At 48.6% G+C, this 13,578-nt stretch overlaps 1 long non-coding RNA gene across 1 annotated transcript in view; it reads left to right on the top strand.

The window, feature by feature from the left end:
• LOC140422799 (uncharacterized) overlaps positions 1-8,206 on the top strand; it is an 83,635-nt gene extending 75,429 nt beyond the window's left edge. The window contains exon 2 of the long non-coding RNA XR_011947613.1: positions 7,836-8,206. This is a non-coding gene — a long non-coding RNA (uncharacterized lncRNA). The remainder of the gene's footprint in view (positions 1-7,835) is intronic.
• The last annotated feature ends 5,372 nt before the right edge of the window (positions 8,207-13,578 follow it).

The following is a 13,578-nucleotide window of genomic DNA, read 5'->3' as shown; positions in this document are numbered from 1 at the left end:
TTCTTTTTGAGGTTTAAATCTGGGTTTGTGCCTCAGCAAGGACATTTTTTGAAAATTCATTTTATGGGATCTGGGCATCGCTGGATAGACCAGCATTTATTGCCCAGCCCTAGTTGCCCTTCAGACATCATTCTATCATTGAATCCTTACAGTGCAGAAAGAGGCCATTCAGCCCATCGAGGCTGCACTGATGCTCTGAAAGAACACCCCAATCCCGCCCTATCCTTGCAGCCCCATAACCCCACCTAACCAATAACCCTGTACACTACAGGGCAATTTAGCATGGCCAATCTACCTAACCTGCACATGTTTGGACTGTGGGAGGAAACCCACGCACACACGGGGAGAACGTGCAAACTCCACACTGACAGTCATCCATGGCCGGAATTAAACCAGGGTCCGTGGCAATGTGCCACCCCACATCCTGGAGTGTGGAATGAATAGGTTAGCTTGGGAAGGTTCAAAATCTGTCTTTATGGGGAAGTCTAGTCGAAGTTCTGAATTGTCCTCTGCTGGGGACCAGGCATAGGCAAAGCCAATGTTTTCAGAACTCTGTCTGTCCACCTCCTGATTAGGTATCCTCCAAAGAGTCTGGGGTTTTACATGGTGGTTAGCACATGGGAAGTGGCTAATGGTCCGGCTGCTTGGGGCTATCTGCAGGGTGTCTTTACTCTGTAGGTACCAGGTTTTGTCATAATAGAGCTGAGTGGCTCTTGTCCAGCTTAGCTCCCCACTGCCTCCTTGGCAATCTGTAGGTCCAGCTGTTCAAAGCTAGGAATTGTGGTTAGGCTGTTTGCCAGGAGGTTGGGATGTTTTTAATGGGACTTTGGTCTCTTTCGGGGATTCCAGTTTAATGTCTGACTCAGGCATTTGCACAACTTGGGGTGTTCCGGTTCCTGTTCCTAGGTGCTTTCGGTTGGCATGACAACAGGCAAGTGGTCTGCTCCTGAACTTGAGCCAGTCTTTCTGGGCTCGGATGATAGAAAGACCACCTTCTGGAAGGCTGCCGGCTAGACCAATCACTGGGGCCTTTGGATGGGGAAGGGGCACTCTCCCAACTTGTTCAATGTCCCCTAGAACAGGAGTGCCCTCAAGTGGATGTGCAATTCCCTTGTGGCCTTTCGACTTTGATTTCAGCTCCCAATTTCTGTTCTGGACAGGAGGGGTTTAATTTTAAACAGCACTAATTTCTCTCCTCTCTATCCATCCATAAACAGAAAGGTGTTTTGATTTGTTTCCCTGTTTCTAAGCGGTGATGTATTTCCCAGCCCCTTGGTTTTTGTACAATCCAATTTTCTATGAATAACTCTACATCGAACTTGGGATAGGGTGAACTCGAAGGGTTTGTTTATTGACACACACTCAAAATGCAGAGAGAAGGGTTGCCTTCACCCTCATGTAGTAAAGAGATGGGTAGAAAAAAGGAGGACTTGCAGTGCAGAGGCCACAGAGAAAATTAATATTGATTCATGCGGGTTCCAGAGTGTGGAATTAAAGTCCAATGAGGTATTCCTTCGGGGAGGTTGGCAGGCTGAAAACCAATGCTGTATAATTAGCCTTGTCTAGTGTTGCTGACTTCACACGATGAGATGGGCACACAGAAATGAATCGGTCTTGTAGGCGCAGGTACAGAATTTCCAGCAGAAACAGTGTAGATGGGTCCAGGTATCAAACCTAGGGCAGAGCACTTTGTCTGTGAGGTTGCTAGTCAGATGATAAAAAAAGCAGACTGAGACTTTTCAGTTCAGCAATATTACTGGTTTCACAAGACAAAGGCCCATGTCACATGACTCTCATCTCCACGCAGTCTTTAGCAAAGGATGTGTGTCCCTCATCTGGGACCCTGAGATTGCTAAAGGTCTCAAACATTAGGCAGTGAAAGGGAGGTTGCGGAACCCTTTGTCTTAGCAGACGCTCAGAGTCCTATTTGCCAGCTTTGGTTATGAAAAGCAGATGGCATTTGTACAGTTCTCTTTTAATTTGGTCTGTGTTTATTCAGGGAAAAAGACCAATACTGCCAGGTAATTTCTTTTGTTGGGCGGAATTTCTTTTGTTGGGCGGAGTTTTCCCATATTTTTCAGAGTGTCAGGCTCGAACTGAAAACCAGAGGGTAGCTCTCCAGCTGCACAGTCTTGTTTTTAGTCCAGATTTTCGGGCACTGTGAAAAAGGACATCGGGGCACCCTCACCACAATGTCAACATGAAGGCACTCCCACCCCAATGCAAACATCGGGCCCCCCCACTTCTCCGTCTCCCACCTTCTGGGCATCATGGCGACACACCCTCCCACCACAGAAGTCTTGGGGGCACTTTCCACCCTCACCGCAGTCTCGGGGGCACTCTCCCCACTCTCCTCGCGACCCCGCCCCCATCACTGCAGTCTCAGGAGCACTCCGCCCCCTCACAACCATCAGTGCTACCTAACACATTAGGGGAACCCCTACCATGGACTCTCAGACGTACCACCCCTGCACTGTCGCTGGGCACAGGTTGGCAGTGCCAGGTTGACAGTGTCAACTTGTGCCGGTATGCCCCTTTCCCCCACGTCGGGGACTATACTTATCTTTGGGCCCCTGGGGAGATCCCCTCGACTGATCCATGCCTTCATATACCTGTTGTAAACCTCACCGATGTGATGGTGAGGGGGCAACACGTGGCGGGTGCTCATTAATTACATTAAAAAGATTTTGAATGTATTATAATGAGGTTCTTACCCTTTGTGGGTATGGACCTCTTACGTCATCAGCGAGGGATGTGGAAAATCTGGAAACGCGATCTCGCTGGCGAGAACCACCTTTCTCTATTCTCGTGACATTTTGCGCCTGCGGTAGCCGTTCTCGCTGACAGCTAACGTGGGCACAAAACATAGATTCAGCCATTTTAGGTCGTTGTCCAGTTTGAAATATTTTGAGATAGGAATGAGCTTATATTTTATAAATGAAATGTACAGAGTGAGGTCTTGGTTCTTCATAATTACCTTGATCTCACATAATGAGCTCCACACTAAGGATTTTGCTGCAGAAGTGCCAGATTTTCAACATTAGCCACTCCTAATGCCAGCCTCTCTTGAGGGGTTTCTCACAGAAGTGTTGGATATGCTGCCCCGCCATTCCTGCTAAGAGGCCCAAATTGCACCATGAGCTTCACTGTAAATATTAGCATTGAGCTGACCACCAAAAATAATCAGTGCGGTCATCTTCTTTCGTCAATCTGGGCAGGAGTCTGCCACACCCGTTTGATGCCTGGTCTCCACACAGGCAAGAACATTTGTGCTCATTTTTATACTGCGCAATTGGAAGCACTGAGGTTAGTTTGAATATCCAGCATATTACACTAATATAAACCACACATTAGAACAATAACGTTCCAAGGCTGCGTCCTGTCATTCAGCACCAACATAAAAATTCACCTCCCCTGCTTTCCTCTGCTGAAGGCACGTTAAGTTCTAGTTTCGTGAGAATGAGCTTCATCTTTGCCAACATGGCCGCTCTTAACGTGTGAGTCTGGCCAGTGGCTGTCAGTGGGATAGTTGATTGTGGAAGGTAGAGAATGGATACAGCTGAGCTTGATTCTGTCTTTCCACAATGCCCAAACATTGCAGCAAAGCAATGAACCTCCTTGATGTTTTCCCTGCTTCGTAACCCCAAAGGCAGCAAACCCAGGAGGCATCAAGCCCAATTAGAGTTACCCTTCACCATGACAAAATACCCATGGATTAAGTCTGGGTCACACGTAATACAACGATTTTACGAATTAATGCATTTTACCTAAATTTATTTTCAGGTACACAAGAGTGGATTTTTAAAATTAAGACATTACTTCAGAATTATTTACCATTAGCTCTGGGACATGTGGTGGAAAACAGAAAAAATTACTGAGCAATGGTTTACGGCAAGACAAATTGGTGAATGGCATCAGAATGACATAAACCACTCCCAGTTTGGGTTTACACGAGTCACCATTTATCCCTCTTCCTTCTGTACTTTATAATTCGATCCAATCTACTGAATAACTTTCTTCAAGTATAATTATTACTGTTCTGATCTGGAGTTACACTTACTCCCCGTAGTGCTGCATTTCATTGCCAACAGTGCAGGGAACGTACACGCAATTCGGGAAAAGCCACAGTTCGGGCACCTCCAAATGCATGAAGAGAATGATGTGGCTCATCACGGCCTGAAATGTTAACTCCGCTTCTCTTCACAGGTGCTGTCTGACCAGCATTTTCTGTTTTTATACCTGAACCTAAGTCTTGCCTAACCCCCTACTGAGAAATGTCAGGGGCAGGATTCTCTGTTTGGGAGACGTGTTGGTGCTGGGACTGAATTGTGTACGATTTGTGTTCCCGTTGGGACGGTGGGGGGTGGGGGGGGGGGCTATTCGGTAAGCGAGTCAGGATATGCAAATTGTCCAGCCGTCTGCTGCCGTGAATTCTGAGCAATTCCTGGCCCAGTGGGCATTCTAACTCCTGAGGCCTGATTCTCTGCCACATCGGGAACCCAGTTACCAGTGGCGGGTGGCGGAGAAGTTCGCCCAACAGTTGAAAAATGAGCGGGCCATCTGGAGGCAGGCCTGCCCCCAATATTTAGGCTGAGGCATGGGATGCCGCCCCTCAGCATTCAACCTAACCCCATCTTTCTTCAGTTCTGATGAAAGGTCATCGACCCTAATTGAGAATTGTTGAACTGATTAGAATTTTCACGGGAAGCGTTGAGATGACTACGTCGTTCCCATAGTTAGAAAAGAATGTAAGAAGGAAATGACTCTGACCTGGAATCTACTCTTTAGTATTGTTCCAGGAAAGTATTTCCACCCTTCCATCATTGTCCATGAGAGCCCACCACCTTGGGCCCAGGCTCATGACAGATGCACAGCTCCAACTGGAGGGAGCTTACCGCTGCAAAGAACATAACCGCGAGAGTTCTGTGCACAGTCTTGATCTTCATGTTACATAAGACTATAGAGGCACTGGAGAATGTGCAAAAGTCATTTACAAGCATGACACCAGAACAGAATGGTTATAACGAGCAGGAAGACGGCAGAGACAGGGGATCGTTACTCTGGAAGAGGGCAAGTTGAAGGGTGACCTGATAGAGATCTTTGACATTATGGGGGGATTCAATAGCATAAATGTAGCGAAACTATTGCTGCTGGTGAGGAATCCAAACCCAGGGGTCTTAAATATAAGAAAGCTATTAATAAATCCAAAAAGAAATCCTGAATAAATGTCTTTGTCAAGGGATTGGTGGAAATGTTGAACTTGCTACTCATGGAATTTAAGTGAATTTAAGGGAGAGGATAGATAAACATATGAAGGGTGTGATAGCCCTCGAGAGGAACTTGGGGGATCGCTGATTGATCTCACTGTGGCGACGAGGACCAAGCATGGGATTCTTTACAAAACTCCCTCAAAAAGCAAACAGGTAAAGTAATTTTCCCCCCAGTGCCTTTGCTCGGATCCAACATTGGACATTATTGTTAGTTGCCTACGAATACTCACCCAAGCACCTCCCAGGAATACACATTGCCAAGGCGGATGTCCTGTGTTGCCTCCTGCTGCCCACAAGTTTGGCCCCTCTGCTGGCATTGGAAGAAGTCATCATGACCTTGAAATTCCTGGATATCTTGCCAGTATCCATGAAGCAGATTCAAGCGTGCAGCCAGAAGGACCCCACACTGGTAAAATTGCACCATATGATCCTCAGTGGCGGAATACGAGGACAGCCCATGGATGACATTAAGCTCTTCCTCACTGAACGACAAGAGCTGAGTGTAGAAGATGGCATCATTTCTTCACCGCCCAGTTCGGCTCCTAATTCTCACAGAAGTACACAATGGACATCCCGGGGTGTCCAAAACCAAAGTGCGAGCAAGAATCTGCATCTGGTGGCCCGGGCTTGATAAGACATTGAGAATCTGGTGAAGCAGTGTTCCTTATGCCAGGAGAACCAGAAGCTCCCACCTTCTTCCTCTTTGCACCCATGGGAATGGCCAGGAGGACCATGGGTAGGGTGCACGTGGACATTGCTGGCCTGTTCTTGGGATCGATACTCCTTATTATGGTCGATGCCCACTCAAAATGGTTAGAGATACATCATATGTCCTCCACGACTTTGCATGCAACAATAGAAATACTCTGGCAAAGTTTTGGCACCCTGGGCATGTCAGAGGTTCTTGTATCCTTCTTTACCACTGCAGAATTTCAGGCATTCGTAAAGTCGAACAGTATTAAACACATCCGAACGGCTCCATACCATCCATCGACTAATGGCCTGGCTGGAGGGGAAGTTAAAACTTCCAACCCGGAAGACCCAAAGACCCAAAGCAGCCTTCAGAACAGGAGGTGCCGTCTTTGTGTGGAACTTTGGAGATGGTTCCCATTGGATCCCAGGAATCATAGAATTCCTACAGTGCAGAAGGGGGCCATTCAGCCCATTGAGTCTGCACCGACCCTCCAAAAGAGCACAGGGGACCCAATTCCCCTGCCCTACGCCAGTAACCCCACCTAACCTTCCGACACTAAGGGCCAATTTAGCAAAGCCAATCCACCCAACCTGCACATCTTTGGACTGGGGGAGGAAACCGGAGCACCCGGAGGAAACCCACGCAGACACGGGGAGAAAGTGCAAACTCCACACAGTCATCCGAGGCCTGAATCAGACCCGGGTCCCTGGCGCTGTGAGGTAGCAGTTCTAACCATTGTGCCACCGTGCATCATGCTTGAAAAGATTGGTCTGGTTTGTTACAAAGTCAAAATCCAAAGGAAAGCCATGGAAAAACACCTTGATCACCTGAGAAGCAGGGAACTCACTCCAGCAGAGATGACTTCAGCAGAAACTATGCCCTTGACTCCAGTTGCAACTACCTCTGGAAAGGGGACTCAGCCTAAGGGGGATCTGAGGGTCGTTCCCCCGCAACGATGAAGCTTCACAGTCTGAATCGAAACTGTGGAGATTGACCCTCCGCCAGAGGTCATCACCGAAGACACGCCTCCAGCTGTGGCCCTTTGGCGCTCAAAAAGGAAGCGGCGAACCCCGGACCCCTTCATTTCCCTCGATCCGGCTCCAGCTGCTAACGACTCGAGGCATTGTGGCAAGCGAAGGAAGAGGCTTCATCGCCATGGTAGTGAGGGGGATGATTCAGACTTGAGAGGGGAGGGATGTGATAACCCTCACGAGGACCACGGGACCATGCTGATTGATCTCCCTGTGGGCCTCATACAGTGAGTGGGCGGGTATGACCCCTCACTCTGCGCCTCCTGAAATTAGTGCAAGGGTGAATGAAAAAGAAAGTTATATTGATTTTCCAGGCCGGTGACACTGTTCATCAGTAATTATGGCTTGAAACGCTGTTCAAAAAAAACTCACTTACTCCGGTGAATAAGTGAATAAGGATGATCTTTTTATTGTCCTTGAGCAGGAATAGAGAATTTAAGTTCGTGCCAAATCCTTAATTCTGCATCAATTGGATCTGTAAAGATAGCGGCTGTGCACCTGAGAGGAAACCGGTGTCTCTGGCAACAACTTCCAGATTTTCTTATTTAACTGCACAAAATGAGGACACTAGAAGTTGCTGTCAATGTAACACAGTAATTATAGCAAGCACTGGCAGCCTCGCTGACATTACTATCATCAACTCCAGGCCAAGAAATCTTGACAGAGGAAGCAATGAAGGACCATAAAGGGCAGGCGTTATCAAAAGATCAGAAATAAAACAGGCCATGGTTGAATTGTTTTCCATTTTGAGCTTGACCCTTCACTTACAGTGCTAACCTTCCTCTTTCTGATACTGTCTGAGCTATTCTGTATTGTCAATCTTTTCTGTTTTTATTCCAGAGTTTCGGCATTTGCAGTTTTTCTCCTCTCCCAATGGAAAATATGAGATTTTTGACTGAGAATGAGGAAAGTGAGGAGTGCAGGATTGCAACATGATAGCAAGAGATTCCTGGAAATGTCTCTCTGTGGATTCAGTTATTTGAAACATTAACATGTTGTGACCCAGACCCTTCCATTCTGTGACTGGATGTATTTTACTGGTTAGAACTTCAACACTTTGGAATCAATATGCTCACTCTTGACTTTGGGACATAATGTTGATATCTGCTAAATGCTGAATGAAATTGACTGCATGCCCTGGGATGGGTTCTATGCCTGACACTTGCATGTAATACGACCAAAACCGAAAATAAATAACATGGAATCTGTCATTTTTTATTCTGGTGTTTTCATAATAATAAAGTTGTTGATATGAGTGGGAAAGAATACAATATTTTGAAACATTCGGCATCAGCAGTGAGCAGTCGAAGCTTAAGTATAATAATCTTTATTGTCACAAGTAGGCTTACATTAACACTGCAATGAAGTTACGGTGAAAATCCCCTGGTCGCCACATTCCGGCGCCTGTTCGGATACACTGAGGGAGAATTCAGAATGTCCAATTCACCTAACAAGCACGTCTTTCGGGACTTGTGGGAGGAAACCGGAGCACCCGGGGGAAACCCACGCAGAATGTGGGGAGAACGTGCAGACTCCACACAGACAGTGACCCAAGCCGGGAATCGAACCTGGGACCCTGGAGCTATGAAGCAACAGTGCTAACCGCTGTGCTACCGTGCTATAGACTGGGAGCAGACTGTCCTACCAATACACCTTAACCTCAACCCCACTGAGCATTCTTTCTGCAGCTTGATGAATTTTCCTTTTTCTACCTTTACAACTTTCAGTAAGATTGTCAAATTAATAATTAATGCTACATGTTGGCCAGTTGTGTGTGGAAGCTGTGAAAAACTGAACTGAGATTGTGCACTCGCATTTCACAACCGAGCTGTATGCCTCGCACAGGAGGAAGGCTTTTGCTTTATTAGTTCAGCCAGAACACTGGACCGGTAATCCAGGAGCTTGAACCAATGATCGAGGCGACATGAGTTCAAATCCCACCATAGTATCTGGGGAATTTAAATTCAATGAGTTAAATAATTCCCCATGGTTGGGTCGCAGACTCAAGCCTGCCTTCCTGAACTGTGCCTGAGAGTTGGTGGCGGAGGCAGTCAGCACTGCCAGCCTGGCCAGGCAAAGAGAGCTGGTGATAGGGAGGGATGGGGGTCACTGGTGAGGCCTCTGCCCTGAGAGGGCCAGAGAATCAGGGAAGGCTCCAAAGACCACGATGCCGGTGTCCTCTGGTTGCGGTGAGCTCTGCTGATCCCCTGCTTCCTCTGCAGTGGGGCAGCATTTCTGAGGAGTGCCAACATCTGGTGGGCCACTGATTGAGTTTGGCCACGTCCATCCGCTTCATGATACTGCTGGGTATGAGGGTGTCCAGAGGGGTGGCCCGGGTGAGTTCCCAGATCAGCATTTAAGGGGCACAGGTGGTACTCAGCAGCGTGAGCAGACAGGAGGCTGAATGTAGCACCGTAGGGGTGCGTTTAAAAGACAGACTGCAGCAATGGCACTCTGAGCCAGGCCATCCCAACCCCGAAGGTATCACCCCAAGTCCACGGACATGGTACTAAGTGATGGTACATGGTGACATCATCAGAGGCACTGGGGAGATATTCCTCTCTGCCACCTTAGACTGTGCAAGCCATACCCCTGCAATAAACTCTGACAACTGGTTAAGTAACTGATGGTGTGGCAACCTGGTTACCCTTTGTTTAGACTGAGTAAAAGTAAAGCCCCTGAAAACGTAACACCACTCTAACGGATGTTAAAGAACCACTTGGGTTTTTACAACATTCCAGCAGCTTTAATGGTTATTTTGTTCTGGTTAGATTACCAGATTTATTTAATTAATTTTCACAACTTGCAAATATGGGATTTGAACTCACAATCACTAGGGTTGTTAGACTGCTGCGGTAATGACTAGACAATCGTAAGTCAGAGCACATTTTAGAATTGTTATGCAGCATTCATTACCCTATCAGGGAACATCCAGGCTGGATTCTCCGTTTTTGGCACTAGGTCCCCACGCCGTCGTGAAAACTGTGGTCTTTTACTCCAGGAAAACTGCAGTCAAAGGGCCACAGATCCACCGTCTTGCTGGGGGCTACCAGGCAGCCATCGTAGAGCTCGCAACCAATACAGCCCCCAGCACTTCCGGGTCAGAGGCCGTGCATGCACAAGGCGGTGGCCTTCAGCGGGCGCACCGTGCTCCATGGCGGACTCAGCCCGCAGACCTGGACCGGCAAAATAGTGTCCTGCATCGGCCGCCCGCGCACCCCGGCCGGCCCGCACACATTGCCCCCAGCCCCGAATGAAGCGCCCCCTGCCCGCCGATCGGCCCTCCCCCGACTGTGGTGGCCCCGGACTGAGTCCACACCCACCACGTGAGGATCCCGGACGGTGGGACCATGAGAGGTCCACGCATCGGGAATTCGGCCGGTCGGGGACGGGGCATCATGGGGCGTGCCTCAGGCAATGGCCTGAGGCGGTGGATACTCAACGTAGCGTGCTCCATGAGTACGTTGATTTTTTGGGGGCGGAGAATCCAGGCCCCTATTTCAGCCTCAGCCACTTCTTCCAGACTCTGCACGCCAAACAATTTGTGAGCACTTTTCTTTCTTGCTATTTATCAAATTTTGTTTCGTGGGTTGTTTCTATGACAGTCATGCTAATTTGTACAGGTGGTGACTGTGAGAGGTGATTCTGTAATCACTTGCTTTCAGCAGGAGATCCAGGGTTGCTGGGAGATGGAGATAGGGATACAACATTGGGCCAAATTGAATGGCCTCACCAAGCCTGACTTGGGGCGCAGCTAGGCCGTTAAATTTGGTGAGAAGCCACTCGCGAGATTTGCGACGCGTCGGACACCTCGCGAGATCTAACGAGATCCTGGGCAGGATCAAGGCTTGAATATTTAAGTGAGTAGTTAGGCTCACTTTAATACGTCTGTGCTGGATCCTCCTTAGGCCCAGGATCGGGGTGGCCTGGTGGCACACTGGTTACCACTGCTGCCTCACGGTGACGGGTTCGATTCCGACCTCGGGTGACTGCCTGTGTGCAGTTTGCATGTTCTCCCCGTGTCTGCGTGGGTTTCCTCCGGGTGCTCCGGTTTCCTCCCACAGTCCAAAGACGTGCAAGTTAGGTGGACTAAATTGACGAGGCTAAATTGACCCTTAGTATCCAAAAGGGTAGGTGAGGTTACGGGGATAAGGAGGAGGAGTGGGCCTTGGTAGTGTGCTCCTTCGGATGATCGGTGCTAACTCAATGGGCTGAATGGCCTCCTTCTGCGTTATAAAGATTCCATATTGGCTGTTGCTAATTGTGTTTCTCTTTTTTTGGCTCTGACGATGGCGGCCAATATGGTCGCCTTCCTTAATTCTAATTACGTTTTGCTCTAGAGTCGCCAGGTATCTTTTGGTACCGCCACAAGGTTCAAAACCGAATACTGATCAAAGACTTGATACACCAGTTAGTAAGTTCAAACTCAATGCTCATTTATTTACACACAGTCAAGTATGCTCATGCACAAAACTCTACAGACTAAACTATCACTACTGCTAAAGCCTATACTTAGCTTCAGGCGCCCACTCAGTCAGAGGACCAATGGCCGTTGTTCGGTTCTGAGGCTGCTGGGGTTGAACTGGTATGGAATAACGGCTGAGAGCATCTGTCTGGTAGCGTGCGTTGACCTTGGACTTTCTTGTTCTGATGCAGCTTTGTCAGGTCTCTCCTTGGTGAGAGCCGGAGCCACAAGAGAGTGATTCTCTCTTGGGGGATCCTTCTTATACCCAAAGGGGGCGTCGCGCGCTTTTGGGCGGGCCTTGAACTTGGCCCCAGTTAATTGGGCCGTTTCTCAATCGTTCCTATCGATTTCCTCCAATAGAAGGGTGGGTGCCCTGATGGCTGGGCGTGTCCTAGGTGGCCATTGGCCTGCTTTGTTCTGGTCTCCTCTGGCGCCGGGGTGTCTGTCTTGGTATCGTTTACTTAAATGTTACTCTTTTGTTCCTGGAGATGGCTCATTAGTATGGTAATGGCTTTGCAGTTTTGGCCTTGTCTGGGAGCTGTGGCCCCAATCAACAGACAAACCCTGCACCTGCTTGCTTTCTCAGTATTGTCCATTTTCCCTGCAATCTTTGCAAAGTGTCCATTTTGTAATCGGGAAGTGGCCATCCCAGATGGCTACATGGCACTGCCAGGGATCAGGCCAGGGGGTGCCCTGCCCTTGTGAGGTGGGGTGACGGGGGGCTTGAGGACCCCTTACAGGTAAGTTGGAGGGCTGGGTGGCATGGAGGTTGTGGTTTTGAGTCTGAGCAGGGGTCCAGAGATCGGGGAGATCGGGCAGAATTTAAAAATGGCGCCCTGCTCTCTTCCTGCCCTGACGAGCCGAGGCAAAAAAACCCAAATACCCGCTTGATATTGGGTTCGTTCCCGACGCTGCAAGCACCAAGAAAAACCTTGCTAAACTCGCCCAAAATGGGACTCTGGTTTTCCTGTTAAATCACGCCCATTGTCACACTCATTCCCCAATCAAGCCCTGTGCCTGCTGGCGGTGTGGGGTGGAGAATCGGGCCTGCGTTTTTGAATTGGTTTGTGGTGGCTTAATTAATTTTATTTTGTGTATGTAGGATGGGAATGTAGTGCACCCGAGGGGCACATTGCCGCTCACCTGGCAGGTATCTATTCCATCGTGATAGAGGCTTCAGAGCTTCTGCATGGATTTTGAAGCATAGCATCAAGTCTGATTGCCTGAAATTTAGATGGTTAAGGAGTGATTTGATGGCAGTTTTCACGATTTCCAGGGGAACATATAAAGCAGATAGAGAGAAACTATGGGCGGGATTCCCCGACCCCACAGCCCCATGTTTCTCGCGGCATGCCGTTCGCTGGCAGTGGGAATCTCTCTGCCCATTGCTTGTCAATGCGATTTCCTATTGAAGCCACCCCACGCTGACGGGGAACCGGCAGTGTGCGCTGTCAGTGGGAAAAGAGAATCCCAACGGCCAGAAAATTCTGGCCTCTTTCTGTTTCGAGAGGGCTAGAATACAAGACCAGGGATGTACTTCCGAGGCTGCATAAAGCTCTGGGCAGACCCCATTTGAATTATTGTGAGGAGTTCTGGGCCTCGTATCTAAGGAAGGATGTGCTGGCCTTGGAAAGGGTCCAGAGGAGGTTCACAAGAATAATCCCTGGAATGAAGAGCTTGTCATATGAGGAACGGTTGAGGACTCTGGGTCTGTACTCGTAGGAGTTTAGAAGGATGAGGGGGGATCTTATTGAAACTTACAGGCTACTGCATGACCTGGATAGACTGGCCGTGGAGAGGATGTTTCCACTCGTAGGAACAACTAGAAGCAGAGGACACAATCTCAGACTAAAGGGACAATCCTTTAAAACAGAGGTAAGGAGGAACTTCTTCAGCCAGAGGGTGGTGAACCTGTGGAACTCTTTGCCGCAGATGGCTGTGGAGGCCAAATCACTGAGTGTTTTTAAGACAGAGATAGATAAGTTCTTGATCAATAAGGGGATCAGGGGTTATAGGGAGAAGGCAGGAGAATGGGGATGAGCAAAATATCAACCATGATTGAATGGCGGAGCAGACTCGATGGGCTGAGTGGCCTAATCCTGCTCCTATGTCTATGGT

This window comes from Scyliorhinus torazame, chromosome 5 (genome assembly GCF_047496885.1).
Source record: "Scyliorhinus torazame isolate Kashiwa2021f chromosome 5, sScyTor2.1, whole genome shotgun sequence".
NCBI classification, from domain to species: domain Eukaryota; kingdom Metazoa; phylum Chordata; class Chondrichthyes; order Carcharhiniformes; family Scyliorhinidae; genus Scyliorhinus; species Scyliorhinus torazame.
Note: the sequence above shows the minus strand (reverse complement) of the source record. Positions and strands in the feature narration are given on the sequence as shown.